This window comes from Diceros bicornis, chromosome 2, assembly GCF_020826845.1.
Source record: "Diceros bicornis minor isolate mBicDic1 chromosome 2, mDicBic1.mat.cur, whole genome shotgun sequence".
Classification (NCBI taxonomy): domain Eukaryota; kingdom Metazoa; phylum Chordata; class Mammalia; order Perissodactyla; family Rhinocerotidae; genus Diceros; species Diceros bicornis.
In genome coordinates this window covers 16,056,556-16,074,583 of record NC_080741.1, presented here as the reverse complement: position 1 = coordinate 16,074,583, position 18,028 = coordinate 16,056,556, and the positions used below count along the sequence as shown (strand labels likewise).

At 41.4% G+C, this 18,028-nt stretch overlaps 1 protein-coding gene across 2 annotated transcripts in view; it reads left to right on the top strand.

The window, feature by feature from the left end:
- The first annotated feature begins 782 nt into the window (after window positions 1-782).
- The window catches only part of SLC35G2 (solute carrier family 35 member G2), a 32,492-nt gene continuing 15,246 nt past the window's right edge, over window positions 783-18,028 (top strand). The window contains exon 1 of one of the 2 annotated variants that reach the window (XM_058552549.1): window positions 783-931. The gene's annotated coding sequence lies outside the window, so the exon portion shown is untranslated. Of the gene's footprint in view, window positions 1,327-18,028 lie in introns of both variants that reach the window. The other variant, XM_058552546.1, reaches the window with a different exon arrangement.

The window sequence follows — 18,028 nt, the reverse complement described above, 5'->3', positions numbered from 1 at the left end:
TATCCTGTCCTGTGATCTCCTGCAGGTGCCTCCCATTGGCCGAAACCGAGTGAAAGCAGGAGGACAGTTGATGTAGTCCATAAAGGTCAGTCCTGAGGCACAGAGCAGGGTGGAGAGGGGATCTGGAGGGATGGAGGAAACACCAGCAGTCACTTCCTCTCTTTTCCCACAGCTAGCACCTTGGTTCAAGCCTCACCCTTTCTTGCCCCGCCTCGGGTAATGGACTTCCTGTCTGTCCTCTTGACCCCTCTAGTCCATTGCTTTGATGACCAGGTCTGTCTCCAAGAGACTACATCTATTCAGCCCGGGATTGGGGTACACTGTAGACTTGGGTCCAGCAGCCAGCTCTGCAGTGTCAACGCCCTTCCCTCAGAGACCTCATCGGTAAAATGCCGGGTGGGCTCGGGGAAGCCCAAAGACCTTTCCGGACCACGATTTACCGATGCTAGACATATTTTTAAATACCAAGGAATCGACTTGCGAGTTTTAAATGCAAACAGACGGTGGGAATGGATGAGGCTGCCACCCTGCCCCCTTCTAGAAGACCACGTCACCCCGGCTGACAGGCGATTGCTTCCAACCGGCTATCTCCAAAGGCGCAGGCTAAAGGCGCCTGGGCGGGTAGTTTCCTGGCGCCTTAGACCCACCCACCGCGCGGGGAGGAGAAGGCCCTCAGTCCCGGCGCCAACCTTGGGCGCCCCCACGGTCTCCCAGGCGGGCACGGCCGGCGGGGGAGGGGGCAGCGGAGGGCGCAGGCGCAGTGTCCGCGCCCGCGGCGCCCCTCTCCCCGGCCCGCCTGGCGGCCCCAGCTGTCCGCGCCGCGGTTTTCCTGGCGAAGCGCGCGGCGACCTCAGCGGGCGCGGAGGGTAGACCAGGCGCGCGGCAGCGGCAGCCCCGGCACTGGGCGCGCCGTCCCCGCCGCGACTCGCAGGTAACCGGGCCCCGGGAGCGGTCGGCAGCGGCGGACTGGACCCTTGACCCTGCCTGCCGGGCCGCCCCTCCCGGAAGGAGCGGGAGCGTACCCCGACCCCACACGCTCGTTTTTCGCTGTGGCACCTAAGGGCAGAGACCCTCTTTCGTGGTTGGGCGGGGCCCGGGGCGCAGCGCCCCGCCCCCTTCACAGACCTTCACAGGGGCCTCTGTTCGACGCCCAAAAGGCCGCGGGGCCCCCACTTCCCGGCACTGCTCTCCTGGAGGACCCGGACACGGGGTCGGGAGGAGCAGCATCTACGCCGCCTTCTCCTGCCGCTCTGGGCTCTTCCTCAGCCTCCAGGATAAAGGCCAGGCTATTGCTTTCCTCTCGCCCACGAGCCCACCCAAACAAGGGTGAGTCTCTGTGGCGTCATGCGATCAATTTCAAATACAAACTTGAAAAAGTGCTGGATGGTTTAGAAATATGGCCAAGAATTAGTATTTTCCTTTAATCTCTTGTCTCATGTCTGTGCCTCTTGAACGCCAGTCTGCATGGGTTGAGATTTTCATGGAGAATAAATGGTTTGTAGAAATCTTTCTCCAGCGAAAGGCGAGGGCAAGGAGTAGTGGAGGGAGGGCCAGGCTGTGGCCGAGTGTGGCGGCTGGAGGCGCACGGCAGGTCCCCTCAGCCTCCCCAGCCCCGGGCAGGAACCCACGAACCCTCCCAGACCGGCTCTGGGCGCTGTAGGATTTCTGCGCCACGTGCGCTCGCTTGGCCTCTTTTGAGATGAGGAGAGGATGGAAGGGTCGCGCGGGCCAGCAGGAAGGAGGCTCAGGTTGGGGTGAGGGTGGGCGCTGCGCGGACCTGCGTCTCCATCCCGGCTTTTGCCGGGCTTGGCGAGGAGCGAGAGGAAAGCCAGCGTCCGAGCGACGATTGAGGGCCCCGAATTACTGACGCACTGGGCGGAGAGGGCTGGGGGCGGCTGGGGAGGGGCGATCTCCGCTGGCAGATCCGCCCGAAAAGACTTGGATTGGGGTTGCCCGTGTCCTTGGTGCTGAAGTGCCTCAGGCGCGTTCTTTGGCTTACTTCCTGGGTCGCCGCCCGCCTTTCCCTTCTACTCTGCACCTTTGCTAGAAATAGCCCGTCTCCAAGGCAGGTGGCCAGAGTGGAGCTGGCCCACACTGAAACCCTTTGCAGATGGGTTGATGCCAGTTTCCTGAAGATAACATGAGGGCAAAGGTGGCTCGCCTTGGGGGTGGAGATAAAGCATATGCATGTCAGCTTTGATTACCTATGCAGGTACACACGATGAGCATAAACATGAACTCTCACTCATGCATATGTAGGATACATGTGTGTATATGTACACAAACGTAACGCACATGTAAATACACATCGGTTTTCAACAAACACCATCACACGCTACAAGTCACACGTTTTTCCAGAGCTTTTTCGTAATCCATCTTTATTTTATGACACCTGTAGTGTTTCTGAACTCTGCAGAACAATTTTCATAATTATCTGTTCCAAAGTCACAGAGCCTGTAGATTAAAGTGTTTGATATTTTGCTGAGCAATTAGCTATTTATACATATTTTAATTCCAGAACAAAGATAGTCTAGAAAGATGTAAAATTGGTATTGATACAAAAAAAGATGTTCCTAAAGGAAGTTTAAAGAAAAAGAATTAATGAAAAATTTAATAGAGGGGCCAGTCCAGTGGTGTCGTGGGGTTCGGTGCGCTCTGCTTTTGCAGTGCGGTTGGCGGGTTTGGATCCTGGGTGTGGACGTACACCACTCATCAGCCATGCTGTGGCAGCGGCCCACATACAGAAAAATAGAGGAAGATTGGCACAGACAGATGTTATCTCAGGGCCAATCTTCCTCAAGCAAAAAGAGGAAGATTGGCAGCAGATGTTAGCTCAGGGCCAATCTTCCTCACCGAAAAAAAAAAAATTAATACAGAACACTCTCTACATAGTAATCCTATGGAAAGTTATAATGTGAAGAAAATATGACTAAGATGTATCATAATGTTGGCAATTTCAAATATACTGGTGGTATAGGAACTCCTTAAAGGTTATATGTATTTTTTCAAAATGTTTGTATTTATGGTTTTTCTCTCATAAAATGTCTGCTCGTTGTAAGAAATTTAGGTAATAGAGAAATGCATAAAACCAGAGAAAACCATTGTAAACATATTTTCTTTTAGATGAACACACATGCATTTTAAATGGGCCACTATTCCGTTGGTTGCATTTTCACTATATAATTTATCATTAATGTCTTTCAAACCCATATGTATAAAACTAGGTCATCATTATTAAGGGTTGCATAATATTGTACTATGCGAGTGAAACATAATTTATTTAAACAATCTCATAATCATGAACATTTATGTATTTCCAGTATTTTGCTATTATAGACAATTCTGCAAATAATAACATCTTTGAACAAATGTTTGTGCACTTGTTTGGTTATATTCTTAGAACAAATTCCTAGAAGTGAAATTGATGGTCCAATGGGTAGGTGCATTTTATTTTTTGATACATTCATTTGTTCATTTATTTGTTGAATTATTTCCTGTCTTCTCTCTTGTCTGTTTTATTCTTTACTATGTTCTCACCATCTACAACAGTGCCAGATATATAGGTATTCAAGAAATATTTTTTGGAAGAACACTATTTCCAGATTGTGCTACAGAAAATGTGTACCAATATATACCACTATAAACACTGCCTTAGAATGTTAGTGTCCCCACACTATTACCAAAATTAGGTTATTAGATTTTCTTAGTCTTTTAAAAGTATTTTCCAATTGGATAGGCAAAAAAGAACATCTTTTCTTTTATGAAATATTTATTTCTTGTTTTGTGAATTTTCCGCCTTATTTTCCTATTGGTGTGCTTATATTTTTTCTTATTTATAAGAGTTCTTTGTATAGTACTAAGGACTCTGGTACATATGTTGCAATTTTTTCTTGATTTTTTTATTTTTAAACTTTATGATCTTTTATGCTGTATAGAAAATTTCAATTTCTTTGTAGTCAAATATATCTTTTTTCCTTTACAATTTCTGGCATTTACATCAGTCTTTCACTCCTCTATAATAAAAGATAATCTACCGTGTTTTATGGTTTTATTAAAAAAATTACATTTTAAACTCTAGGTTTATACTCCCACTTTCCTTTTTAGTAAATTCATTTCATTACTAGATGAAAAATTCTACTGAAGATTGCTTTGTAAGAGGTAGTTATTTATTTTCAATGCACATATACCTAGTCTTGTCCTCTATGAAGAGTAACGTTTTACTCAGTTTGAACCCTTTAATGTGATGTATTTAGTTTCTAAATACTTAAAATGCTATTTAGTCTGTAGTATTTTTTAACTGTTAGTATGCAGTCTTTTTTAAAAGGAGTTATTCTTTAGAGTATTTTTTTGTAGATGAAAGAAAATATGACAAAGTCCACTTTTTAGCCAAATTAGGAATTCATGTCACTGAGGTTCCTAAGAATGTGCACGCATAAGGTTGGTCAAATGCCTTAAAAAAAAAAAAACCCCAAAAACCCAAACACTGTTTTTTGGCATCCATTATGGGTCAAAATAACTTTTTCCAAAAAACAAGAGAATGATTATTGGGGTGTTGATGAACTTTTCTGTATTATTTTCTTCCTGTGGTTTAAAAACATTTTAGAACAGCCAAATGCGAATAATTTTATTGTTTTCAGAGAATAAACTTTAAAATATAGCTGATTATAAAAAATGGAAACAACAACAGAGCAGAAAATAAAAGCCTCTAGTAAGCCATTCTCTACAGGTAACCTTGAATATTAGTTTGGAATAGATACTTCCAGATTATTAAATTCATTAATAAACATATATTTCATTCAGTGTAAGCTATTGCCAATTGTAAGATGATTTTAGTTTTAGAAATGTGAAAAAAGTGTGCCTTTTAAATTTGATGTATCATAAATAGAATAATGTTATATCTATTTTTCTGGGGTTTTTTGCATAAGATATGGACATCTTCCCATCTGATACATATAAGGATTGAATTAATCAGTATCCCATTTAAGTACATTTAGATTATTTACAACTTTTGGATAATAAACACAATGCTGTATTGAACATTCTTTTAATATACCTGTGGGTAATGGTGGTGTTTCAGTAGAATAAATTCCTAAATGAAATTGATGTGTTAGGGAGGATGCATACTTTGCATCTGGGGGCATATTGTCTGCCCTCCAAAATTCTTGAAACAATTTGTTCTGCAACCAATAGTACATGTTCTAGATTCTTCACTCACTTATGCTAGAGGTAATCAGTGTTTTCCATTTTCCTCACCTAAGAGGCAAAACAGATATCTCACTCTTCTAATTCTTGTTCCTGTGACTTTTACAGAAATTGTGCATCTTTCCATATGTCATTTGGTTATTTGTATTTCTTCTTTTGTGATTACCTATTCATGTCCTTTGCCCAATTTTCTTGAGGTTTTCTTTTTTTTTTTTTTTGGTGAGGAAGATTGGCCCTGAGCTAACATCTGTTGCTAATCTTCCTCTTTTTGCTTTGAGGAAGATTGTCCCTGAGCTAACATCTGTGCCAATCTTCCTCTATTTTGTATGTGGGATGCCGCCACAGCATGGCTTGATGAGCGGTGTGTACTTCTGTGCCCGGGATTTGAACCCATGTACTCTGGGCCACCGAAGTGGAGGGTGTGAACTTAACCATTATGCACTGGGCCAGCCCAATTTTCTTGAGTTTTTAAGAGCAAATTTTGGATGAAACATGTTGACTCTTTGTTGTTGTTGTTTTTAGTTTGTCATTTAAAAATTTTTTATGGTTTCTTTTTTAGCACAGAAGGTTTAAATTTTCATGGAGTCAGATCTGTCAATCTTTCCTTTTGTGATGTCCAACCTTGGTGTTACACTTAGAATACCACTCTAGTCCCCATCCCGAGATTATAAAAATATCCTCTAGTGAGAGAAAGAGCACAGTTAAATTTACTAAGGACTAGAACTTGGAATCATACTGTATTTAGATAGTCACCAATTCTGTTTCTAAGCAGGATCTAATAGGCTTTGTCTATTTGTGTTGGTAGACCTGTTGATCAGCTCCAGTCAGGGGGAGGTAGTTGCAAGCAGAGGGGCCCAAACTGAAGAGGGGCAATGATCACAGTGTTTCATTTAATTAATATGGTGACACTTCTGTTTTAGCTATTGGAAATGGGGGTTAGTGACTTCAGTCACATGAGAAAATAGTATTTGGGGAGATTGGCAGGGAGATTGACAGATTAATTAATCATACTTTTTTTTCATACTTTTATATAACTTAGAGTCTTTTAAAGACAGACTTATTGAGAATATGTATAGATGTAAATAGTCCAATAATCAAATATAAGCTTGATTAGAGCTTATAAAGTTAATTTTCACAATATTTTAATTCAAATGGATGGTTGAATTCCCCAACACCTTTTTGTGTGTGTGTGTGAGGAAGATCAGCCCTGAGCTAACATCCATGCTAATCCTCCTCTTTTTGCTGAGGAAGACCGGCTCTGAGCTAACATCTATTGCCAATCCTCCTCTTTTTTTTTTTCCCCAAAGCCCCAGTAGATAGTTGTATGTCATAGTTGCACATCCTTCTAGTTGCTGTATGTGGGACGTGGCCTCAGCATGGCCAGAGAAGCAGTGCATCGGTGCGTGCCCGGGATCCGAACCTGAGCCGCCGGTAGCGGAGTGCGCGCACTTAACCGCTAAGCCACAGGGCCCGGCCCCAAGAAATAATTTTCTAACAATCAAAATGACTCCCAGCTGGCTGCCTTGAGAAGGAATGAGTTTCCTCTCATCGTAGGTGTTCAAACAGAAACTGTACTATTTGTTGGGGATGCATAGAAGATATAGTTACTTGCAAAGGTATTGGAGTAGATGACACCCAAAGTCTTTTTCAACTCTCATGGTCTTTAATTCTATGTATATTATTATAGTATTGTGTATGGGTATCCTATATTAAATATATATGCTAATGTATATATTGTATATGTATATATAAAAAGATATATATGTATGTATGATTTATATATTCTCATTATCACCGTTTTGCCTAAATTAATGAAGGGTGAAAATAACTTCAAAAATTTGATCTTGGTTATTTAAAAAATATTAGTAACACGTTTTTTGCTTGAGGACACCAGGTTGTAAAATATTATTCTATGTGAACACTGTGTGCTTAAACTGCAATAAAGTTTAATAATGTTAGCATCTCAAATGAAAATAAATATTATTTCAATTTCTAAATTATATCTAAAAAGAGAAAATGAGTAAGTGACTCAGAGTCAACTTGTTCTAATTCAGATGAATTGTGGTTTAAAATTCAGGACTTCATCACCACTACCACTGTGATGATCACCACCACCATCATCACTAACATTTATTTAGCATTTACCGTATACCTAGCTCTGTTTTAAGCACCTCATGTGTATTATGTACTTCTCCCAACAATTCTTTTTTTTTTAAATTTTATTTATTTATTTATTTTTCCCCCCAAAGCCCCAGTAGATAGTTGTATGTCATAGCTGCACATCCTTCTAGTTGCTGTATGTGGGACGCGGCCTCAGCGTGGCTGGACAAGCGGTGCGTCGGTGCGCGCCCGGGATCCGAACCCAGGCCGCCAGCAGCGGAGCGAGCGCACTTAACCGCTAAGCCACGGGGCCAGCCCTCTCCCAACAATTCTATGAAGTAGATACTGTTATCCCCAGTGTATTTTTTACATTTTATTTAGAAATAATTTCAAACTTGCAGGAAAGTTGCACATATAGTCCAATGAACTCCTGGATGAAGGATAATTCCCATATATCCTTCACCCCAAGATGTCAATTGTAAACATTTTACAATGTTTGCTTTGTCATTCATTTGTTCTATTTCTTTCTCTTTTTTTCTGAACCAATTGAAAGTAAGTTACAGATGTGATGCATGCCTAATACCCCTAAATACTTAGGCATTTTCGTTAAAGACAAGACACTCTCCTGCATAACCACAGTATAATCACCAAAATGAGGAACTTAACACTGATGTAATTCTACCATTGAATCCACAGACCTCATTCAAAATTTGCCATTTGTCCCAATAATTTCCTCTTTGGAAAAATATTTTTTATTTCTGGTCTAGAATCAAATCCAGGACTATGAATTGCCTTTAGTTGTCTTGTCTCTTTAATTTGTGACAGTTCCTTATTCTTTCCTTGTCTTTAGTAACCTTGACATTTTTTTTTTTTGTGAGGAAGATCAGCCCTGAGCTAACATCCGTGCTAATCCTCCTCTTTTTGCTGAGGAAGACCCGCTCTGAGCTAACATCTATTGCCAGTCCGCCTCCTTTTTTTCCCCAAAGCCCCAGTAGATAGTTGTATGTCATAGCTGCACATCCTTCTAGTTGCTGTATGTGGGACGTGGCCTCAGCATGGCTGGAGAAGCGGTGCGTCGGTGCGCGCCCGGGATCCTAACCCAGGCGGCCAGTAGCGGAACGTGCGCACTTAACCGCTAAGCCACTGGGCCGGCCCAACCTTGACATTTTTGAAAGTTAATTTTGTAGAATGTCCCTCATTTTAGGTTTGTCTGATGTTTCTTCATGATTAGATGCCAGTTATGCATTTTTAGTAGGAATATGACAGCAGTGATATTGTGTTCTTCTCAGTGTATCTTATTAAGAGACACAATATTAATTTGTCTTTTTGCTGAGGATGTTAACATTGATGACTTGGTTAGATGATAACTTCTCCTTTGTAAAGTTATTATTTTTCCCTTTGCAATTAATAAACATTTTGTGGAGAGATACTTTGAGACTATGTAAACATCCTGTTCTTTAACAGACTTTCAGTCACTTATTTTATGATGATTCTTGCTTGAATAAATTATTACCATGGGGCCGGCCCCGTGGCTTAGCGGTTAAGTGCGTGCACTCCGCTGCTGGTGGCCTGGGTTCTGATCCCGGGTGCACACCGATGCACCGCTTCTCCAGCCATGCTGAGGCCACGTCCCACATACAGCAACTAGAAGGATGTGCAGCTATGACATACAACTATCTACTGGGGCTTTGGGGGGGAAAAAAAAGAGGAGGATTGGCAATAGATGTTAGCTCAGAGCCGGTCTTCCTCAGCAAAAAGAGGAGGATTAGCGTGGATGTTAGCTCAGGGCTGATCTTCCTCACAAAAAAAAAAAAAAAATTATTACTATGATGATTGCCAAATGGCAGTTTTTCAAATTTCAACATTTGTTTTACATTTACTTGTTGGTATTCTTTTGTAAAGAAGAATTTTCTTTCTTTTTATTTATTTGTTTATTTACATCAGTATGGACTTGTGGATTTCTCTTTTATTCAATGGATTCTAAGCCATTACTATCATTATTGATCTTGATGCTGAAATTGTCACAGATTTGGCCATTGAAATCCTATTCAAATTGGCTCTTGTGTTCTTTTGACATCTCTGTATTATTCTTAAAGTCCTTTCTGGTAAGATGTTTCAGGCTTATCTTGTACTTTTCCTGCCCCAACCATTTTAGTCATTTCAAAAAATATTTCTCCAAGGAGCCCTGGTTCCTTCTAGTAGAGACTGCAAGACCTGGGTGCTAGGCGTGGTCATTGCTACTGGGGTATTATTGCTTTTAGGCCATCTTAGCAGACAGAGCCAGGAAGTTGACAAACACATATACACATAGGTCGATATCTGTTTCTATAGCTATTCATTTATTTGTATTAAAATCCATGAGTTAACTGTAATATCAACTCCACTCCAACACCACAGGGTTCGTTCTAGTCTTCACCCTTTTTCTGTTTGTAACTTCCTTCTCTGATGGTGATAAATCTGGCTCCCTTTACTGTCAGTATATTTAACTGTTTGCTCATTCTCCCTGTATATAACCAATATCCTGACTTTACAGGCCGCCGCCTTGGCCCCATCTCCTCCTCAGATGCAGTCCTGCTGGGCCCACCAGCCTCCTCACAGCCTTAAGTTACACAGCTAGAAAGTGGTGGCGCAGGAAAAAAATGCAAAGCTGCTAATTACTTGACAGAGAGCCCTTATTGGGTCTTCAAGCCCAAGAGCATCTATTTGTGAAACTGCTCCTGTGAAGATGCTCAAGGAAAAGGGGTGCTTGGGCTAATGAGATGAAGATTTAACCAAGCAGACTGGCAACCCTCAGGGCTGTGCCTTCCATGAGACACTTGGAGAATGAAGGATGGAAGCAGCCAAATGCTGCCTCTTGCCAAGAACCGCAATGAAGGGTTTCTTCAAAATTGGTGCAGTTTGGGGATCAGTCAGCCAGCACCTCCAGGGCCACAAATATCCCACTGTTTTGTTACTATATCAAGAGTACATTCCATTAAGATAGAAACGTATTGCTGTACTGTATGTCTAAAGAGGGAAATATTGCTTTTATTAGCAACTTCTTAAGTTGAAGTTCCAGGAGATGGGTGATAGTGTTTGTTGTTTTAGTGCTGACTCCATTTCCTGGTCCAGAAGACCAGAAATCTGTTCATGTTTTAGAAAACAGCATGAGGTCCATCTGTTCAGGTCAGATTTTTCCACATTAACACGAAGATTTATGAAGTGGTAAATTATGTAAGAAAAACCAATGGTAATTATATTCTTTGCTGCTATTTGGAATCCACATTTTTTTGTTGTTGTTGTCTTGAAAATATAGTAATATATGCACGCATGCACAATGAATTAATTCTTTCAGACACTATGTGTGATAAAGTCATCCTCCTTAGTTGATGTAGTATTTCGTCTCTGTTTTGGTTTGGGCTCTAGACACCATCCATTCAAATTCTCTGTAATATGGTCTGTTTATCCACAGTTTTCCTTCCAACAGAAATACAAGAGCTACATTTGGCTTCCTGGGTGACTATTCTGGTCTGGTTGGAATACAAAGTAATGATTTTTTTTTCCTCTGATGAAAATAGTTTGATTTCCACTCCCCTTGATTTTAAAGTAAATACATGCTTATGTAGAAAATTAAACAAAAATGTAAAAAGAAGAACGTGCTGAATATTTGAAATTCCACTATCTATAGTATAGATATAAATTGTTTTATATAAGTAGAATCAAACAATGAATATCTTTTTATACCTTTCTTTTTACTTAGCATTGTCACATGAAGTTTTTTTTTTTGTCCATATACATACATGTAAATTATCTTTTTGGATGACTGCATAATATTGCATTGATGTTTTTATTTAAATGTTCCTCATTAAAGGACATTTTATTTTAATGTCCCCCATCAAAGGACAATTATGTTATTTTCAATTTTTCATTGTGTAAAGAAAGCTGTGATGAATATCCTTGCATGCCATCTTTATGTACTTTACTAGTGATCTCCTTAGGATATATTCCTGGAAATGGCATTGCTGGGCCGAAGAGTTTACACATTTTAAATTTTGATACATGTTGCTGGTAAAATTAACTCTTGATGTGATGGATTATACTATGCTTGTCCTTCTTTTTTTTATAATTTTATTTATTTATTTTTTCCCCCAAAGCCCCAGTAGATAGTTGTATGTTATAGTTGCATATCCTTCTAGTTGCTGTACGTGGGACGCGGCCTCAGCATGGCCGGAGAAGCGGTATATCGGTGTGCGCCCGGGATCCGAACCCAGGCTGCCAGCAGCAGAGCGCGAGCGCTTAACCGCTAAGCCACCGGGCCGGCCCTATGCTTGTCCTTCTTATACAATGTTCCTGCCAATGACCAGACTTTATAAAGTCTCTTTTCAACTTTGCAGTAGCCTTATATATATGTGTGTACTGTATTCTCAGACAGACATTAAAGGAATGGAGTGATTTTAATAAATCTAGGTATGCCACTTAACCAACGAGATGTTGTCAAGTTTCATTCAAAATTTGACTTATGGTTTGGTCTGAAACAAGATGGCATCTGGTCACCATTTTTTTTTTTTTTTTTTGCTGAGGTAGATTTGCCCTGAGCTAACATCCATTGCCAATCCTCCCTTTATTTTGCTTGAGGAAGATTAGCCCTGAGCTAACATCTGTGCCAGTCTTCCTCTATTTTGTATGTGGGTTGCTGCCACAGCATGGCTTGGCCAGTGGTGTTGGTCTGCCCCCAGGATCCAAACCTGTGAACTCTGGGCCGCTGAAGCAGAGTGTGCAGAACTTGAACCACTCAGCCATGGGGTGGCCCCCTGGTCCCCATTTTTTAATTGCCTTATCTTATTTGAGTTTAATGAAATGTGGTATATGGGGAGATGTGACTAACTTGTAATTTCATTGAGTGATGTCTATAGTGTGAAGAATCACTTATGATTAAATGAAACCAAACTTGTAAAATTTTGAACTAATTCATTTGGCATTTCCATAAGCTTGGCCTCAAGAGGGATTTCAGGCTTGGCTTTCTCATGGATAAACAGCACCAAGAACAGGGCAAATGTGAGCAGGTGGTACATGTAGTGTTTGAGGGATTAGAGAGAGACTGTGGATCCTGGGTGTCCCTTTTTTGTTCAGGGACTGGTGCAAGTCCTGGGGGGTTGGCAGGCTTCTTTGAACTCTGCTGGGCTATTTGATCCTCTCTTGTGAGAGTTAGGTCAAGGATAAGCAACCAATAAGTACAGCTTTAACAAGCCTATCAGAACAGCTCTGTAATACGTTTTACATTTAATTAGCATCTAACCTAATTGGTGATTTAACCACTTAGATACATGCAAAAAAGATCATGGAAATAGAAAAAGATCATTTTATTCCTGACTCTCCCCCTTCTAGTGATGACTCCCTGCCACTCTTAACAGAGTCACCCAGCACAGCTGAATTTAAAGATGCTGATTCACTGCAAACTGATGCTGCTTTTTTTTTTTTTTTTAAAGACAGTAGGAAAGTGGTAGATGATAAATATATGTTCATTGAGAATGGCATATTTTATGCAAATTGGTAAATCCATTGCTTCAGAGATTAGAAAGGCTCTTTCCTGGAAGGGAAGTGTGGATTATAAATGGTGAAAGACTCTTGCATTCCAGCAAGTTCTTAGCTGCCAGCCGACACATTCATCACAGTGTGCCAGGATGGATTTTAAAACGGTACAACATAAATTCCTCAGCTCCAAATCAGGCATCACCACCTTCACACAAGCCAAATCAACTTTCTTGTTTGAAAACTGCCACAGAAGCCTTTTTTTTCAAGCTCACTTAACCTTTTCCTTTCCCGTTATGCTCGGTTCATTACAGTCATCTCAAGTCATTAACCACCATGGAGTATAGAGGAGCCAGGCTTCTCACTTGGGTTTTGCCTACACGGCAACTAACAGTCCTGTTGCTTCCGAGCTGACAGCAAGAGAGAATGTTAAGCCCAGCTTTAACGAGACTGATAACTCCCATCCCTACCTTCCCTTTTCCACCTTCTGCCTTTATTTAGTTCTTTCCTTTTTCTGTCATTGCCCCTCCCAGAGCCAACTGTTGACTCCTGGCAACTCCTGCACAGCTGATAGCCCCTAGCTGTCCCTTCCCTAACTTTCTGCCCTGGAACTGTCAGCTGAGTCTCCAGCTCAGACTTGGGCTAGGCCTCCTGTTTGGTCCATCTCTCCCACTTCTCCTTTCCACCTCTCCCCCAACCCCACACCCATCCCATCAGATCTCTCTCTTTACCTCACCTCATCTCCAAGTTCCTTAGCTATAATTTTCTCCTCTCCTATAACCCAGACTGACACAGCCCAGCAAAATCTTCCAGCCTCTCTCCCATTCTCCCATAGCCCAGCTTGGCCCAACTCTTCTTAGCCCCCTTAGACCACATTCTACCTTGCTCCTCCTACCCTGGCCCACTCCGGAGTCCAGTATCCATTGCCTTTTCTAGTTCAGCTAAGTAGCCTTCATCCCCAAGGCAATCAGCTGTACACCCAGCTTCAGCCTAGCTCAGCCTCATCAAAGCAGCCTTGACCACACCCTCTTGGGCAGCTTCTGCTTTTCAGCCCAGAATAAGGATTCTTTCCCACCTAAGTATCCCTCTTTTAAGCTGATGTTAGCAAACATGCCGAGGAGCTTATCATTCAGCCTCGTGTGCCTTGAAACTCTTCTAGCCTAAAATGAGTAAGCTGTCATCCAGTTCTGGTGCATCTGTTAGCACCGCAAGGAGTGATCCTCACAGAGAGTGTCACCACTGTCCAGTTATCAGCAAAGTACAGTGATGATGATGGATTTAGACTGATTCACCCACATTCCTCCCCTGATTCTTCTAAGCAAGAAGATGCATTTGCGAGATGGTTGGCAGGGTCGGGAGGTGCCTTCAATGGCTGTGGAAACAAAAGCTAGCTATTGCTACAGTAATACAGAACTGAGCCCTATCTAAGGGCTGGACTCTCAGGGTCAGAGCACCAAAACCAGATTCCAGAATGCAGCAAGTTTGCTATTCTTCAGACTCAGAGTAAATTGTTTTTTCTCAAGAACAAGAAGCTCATGGATAGCATGAAGGATTTAATATCCAACTGATTTTTAAGCAAAATATCAGTTTCTTACTGGTCAATTATGTGGATATAAAGATCAGAATTCATCCCCAAGTACCTGCTTTAAATTGCCTATAAACTGGGGTTTTTCCCACATGATTTGTGGACATACTGATGGTGGTAACTCTTAGGTATTTATCCCTATTTCTTCCTTGCTAGGTGGTTCAGGATCTGCTTCAAATGATAAGGAGGTATAACAAATGAGGTTCTAGGCTTTCCTATTTTTAGATTGAAAGTTCTTCAATGATGTAGCTCAAATGAAACTTCTCTCAATCCAAGAACTTTGCAGAGATGCTGACCCCATTCCCGGGTGAATCCTGGATGAGGTGCTCTGATAATCCTGGTCCAGCATGGAGCCAGCATAGAGTCTACGGGCAGGCCAGACCAGGAGAGGGGTTCCTCAGGGATCTGGAACCGGTGTTCCCAGCACAGAGAGTCAGAATTGCAGCCTAGTGACAAAGATAACAGTGTGATGACAATCTCAAAGGTGAAAACGGGGCAGAAATGGGAGAAAAAATAGCAGAGCCTGTAATAGCTGATAGCAGGATGAGACAAAGTTCAAAGAGCAGTTGTAGAACGCAGTTCAGGACTGAGTCTTTATTTTTGTTCCATCAACATTTATTAAATGTGCTGTGTGTGCCAGGAACACAAATATGAATGAGAACTCCCTTGCCTTCATGGAACTCATAGGCCACAAAGGAGATTGTGACTTGGCATGCTCCCTTTGGACGGTGCCTGGCTCTGTTGAAGGAGTGGACATGGCAGATTAAAGGAGCCACCTTGTGTTGTGCAAAACCCAGAAAACTTGAGATATGCTGACAAGTCCTGCCAGCAGGGATGTGGGAGGAGGTGGAGTCATACTATGACAGTTCCTGACTTCTCTGTGGCTCTGAGTCTTCTCAAAAATAGCACTTTAAAAATCAGAGGTGTGAATGAATTTTAGTACTTGCTCTTTGGCCTGGAATTTGCTAGCTGGGCCTACATGAAGATTTGAGTAGAAGTGGTTGGGAGAGTGGACAGAGTGTGCAAGGGAGTTATGAGAAAACAAATTTGCCTTGATAATTGCATTTCCAGAGAACTAAGTAATCACGTAAAATTTAAGAGGTTCCTAACAGAAGATGGCTTGAAGTAATTATTCATATTCTGTCCTAATTAGCAGTCCTAAATCTGTACTTGTCACAATTGACATGCATTTCTTCAGTATGAGCTTCCTACTCATCTTTAAGGAATCTTATGTTATTATTACCCCAGACTACCAACCAATCCTGGTTGATTCTTTCAAAAATCTATTCTAGCTTTGTTGAAAAATTATAGGCTATTTCCCCAAAACAGTAACTACATGAGGAACAAAATGTAGGCAAATTATCTACTATGAATTACTGTTATACACCATCATATCTCATCAAGAAAAGAGTCAGTAACAATTTAAGGCTATTAGAAGGGATCACCAGCATTACCTTCTGTCTTTGATTCATTAGACTGGCATTATGTGTAAATGAATACTCTTCTATAAATTTCAAACTATTAATGCTTTATTGGCTTCTGTATTAAAATAATATTGTTAAAAGCAGAGTAGGCAGGAGAGGTGCCTTGATGGATTTGTTTTTAAATATTACATGGTATGCCAGTGTATCTGTGTATCTGACAGGGTTTAGTTGCAGATAACAAAAATCACTCTAGCTCTTTCAATCAGAAAGAGATATAATACAAGAAATCAGAAGGTTTTTTTATTTTTTAAATCATTGAAAGGGCTGGAGGAGCAGATTTCAAGTTGGGCATCTAATCATATTTCCTAGAATGCATGGTTTTATGCTTTAGAAAATTCCTAATCTAGCAATTAATAAACTATATATAAGCCTTCTTGCTATAGAAACAGAGCAGAGAGGAAAATAAGCATTTCTTCACAGTATTTGACTAACAGGAAGGAAGCAAAATCTCCACAGTATTTGACTAAGAGGAAGGAAGCAAACTAGTATTTATTGAATACCTGCTATATGCCAGGTATTGTTCTAGGTGCTTTTGATGTATATTTTCATTAAATCCTTATTAATAACTCTTCAAGTTGGTAACATCAGCCCATCTTACAGAAGAATAAACTGAGGTTTAGGAAAGTCAAGTGATGTATGCACAGGTAGAAAATGATAGAGGCAGAATTCAGATTCAGATCAGCTGCCTCCAAATTGGTTAGACCTGTTGTCCAGCATTGGTTATTAATCCAAAGTCCTATTTGGTGCATCCAACCAAAGTTCTGATTCAATATTTATTTATTTATTTATTTAAAATTTTAATTTATTTATTTTTTTCCCCCAAAGCCCCAGTAGATAGTTGTATGTCATAGTTGCACATCCTTCTAGTTGCTGTATGTGGGACATGGCCTCAGCATGGCCAGAGAAGCAGTGCGTCGGTGTGCGCCTGGGATCCGAACCTGGGCCGCCAGCAGCGGAGCGCGTGCACTTAACCGCTAAGCCACGGGGCCGGCCCCTGATTCAATATTTCATAACTACATCCAGCAGGCCAGTTCGCTCAGCCATTGAGAGATGTTTTATAATGCACTTTTTTCTAGATGATCCACGAGGATGTGGTTCTTAAAACAGACATTTCAAACGGTATCTCAGGAGGCAAGCAAACCAGCAATTTTTTTCTGTCTCAGGCTGAAATAATCTTGTCCATGTCACTTGACCCAGAACTTTGCAGTCTCATCCTACACTTTTTTAGATCTTAAGAAGATCAAAAACTCTTTTCTAGGCAAAATCTTGGATTTACATTCAAACAGTTCTTTTGTCCACACTTGTACTAAGTGTGTGGGTTTTCTGTCTAAGAATACAAATCTGATCTTTAGATGTTCACAGAATGATGGTGTATGAGTTTTCTGTTTGCTGTTGTAACAAATTACCACAAACTTGGTGGCTTAAAACAACATAAATTTACTATCTTGCAGTTCTATAAGTCAGAGATCCAACACGGGTATCACTGGGCTAAAACCAAGGTGTTGGCAGGGCGTGTTCCTTTCTGGAGGCTCTAGGGAAGGATCCATTTCCTTGCCTTTTCCAGTGTCTTGAGGCTGCCCACATTCCTTGGCTCATGACTCCCTTCTCTCTTCAGTGCCAGCAACAGCAGGCTGAGTCCTCACACTGCGTCACTCTGACTTTGCTTCTGTTGTCACATCTCCTCTGGCTTTTCTGTCTCTGTCTTCCACTTTTAAGGACTCTTGTGATTATATTGGGCCCAACCAGATAATCCAGGATAGTCTCCCTATTTTAAGGTCAGTTGATTAGTTGCCTTAGTTCCATCTACAACCTTAATTCTCCTTTGTTGTATAAGGTAATGTATTCACAGGTTCTGGGAATTAGGATGTAGGCATCTTGGTGGGGAGTGGGGGGCATTATTCTGCCTACCATGGGTGATTACTTTGCTGTGTAGTATAGAAGAAAGGGCTTGGGAAGGCAGATCTGGATCTGAATCTTGTCTCTACCATTAACTGGTTATGTCACCCACTAACTGGCAAGTTACCCAACCTCCCAGAACCTATTTCCTCACACGTAAAATGGAGATTATAATACCTACTTCATAGAGTTGTTTTGACCTTTACATGAGAAAATAAAGTTCTTAGTATACGCCTGGCACAGAGAAGGGGCT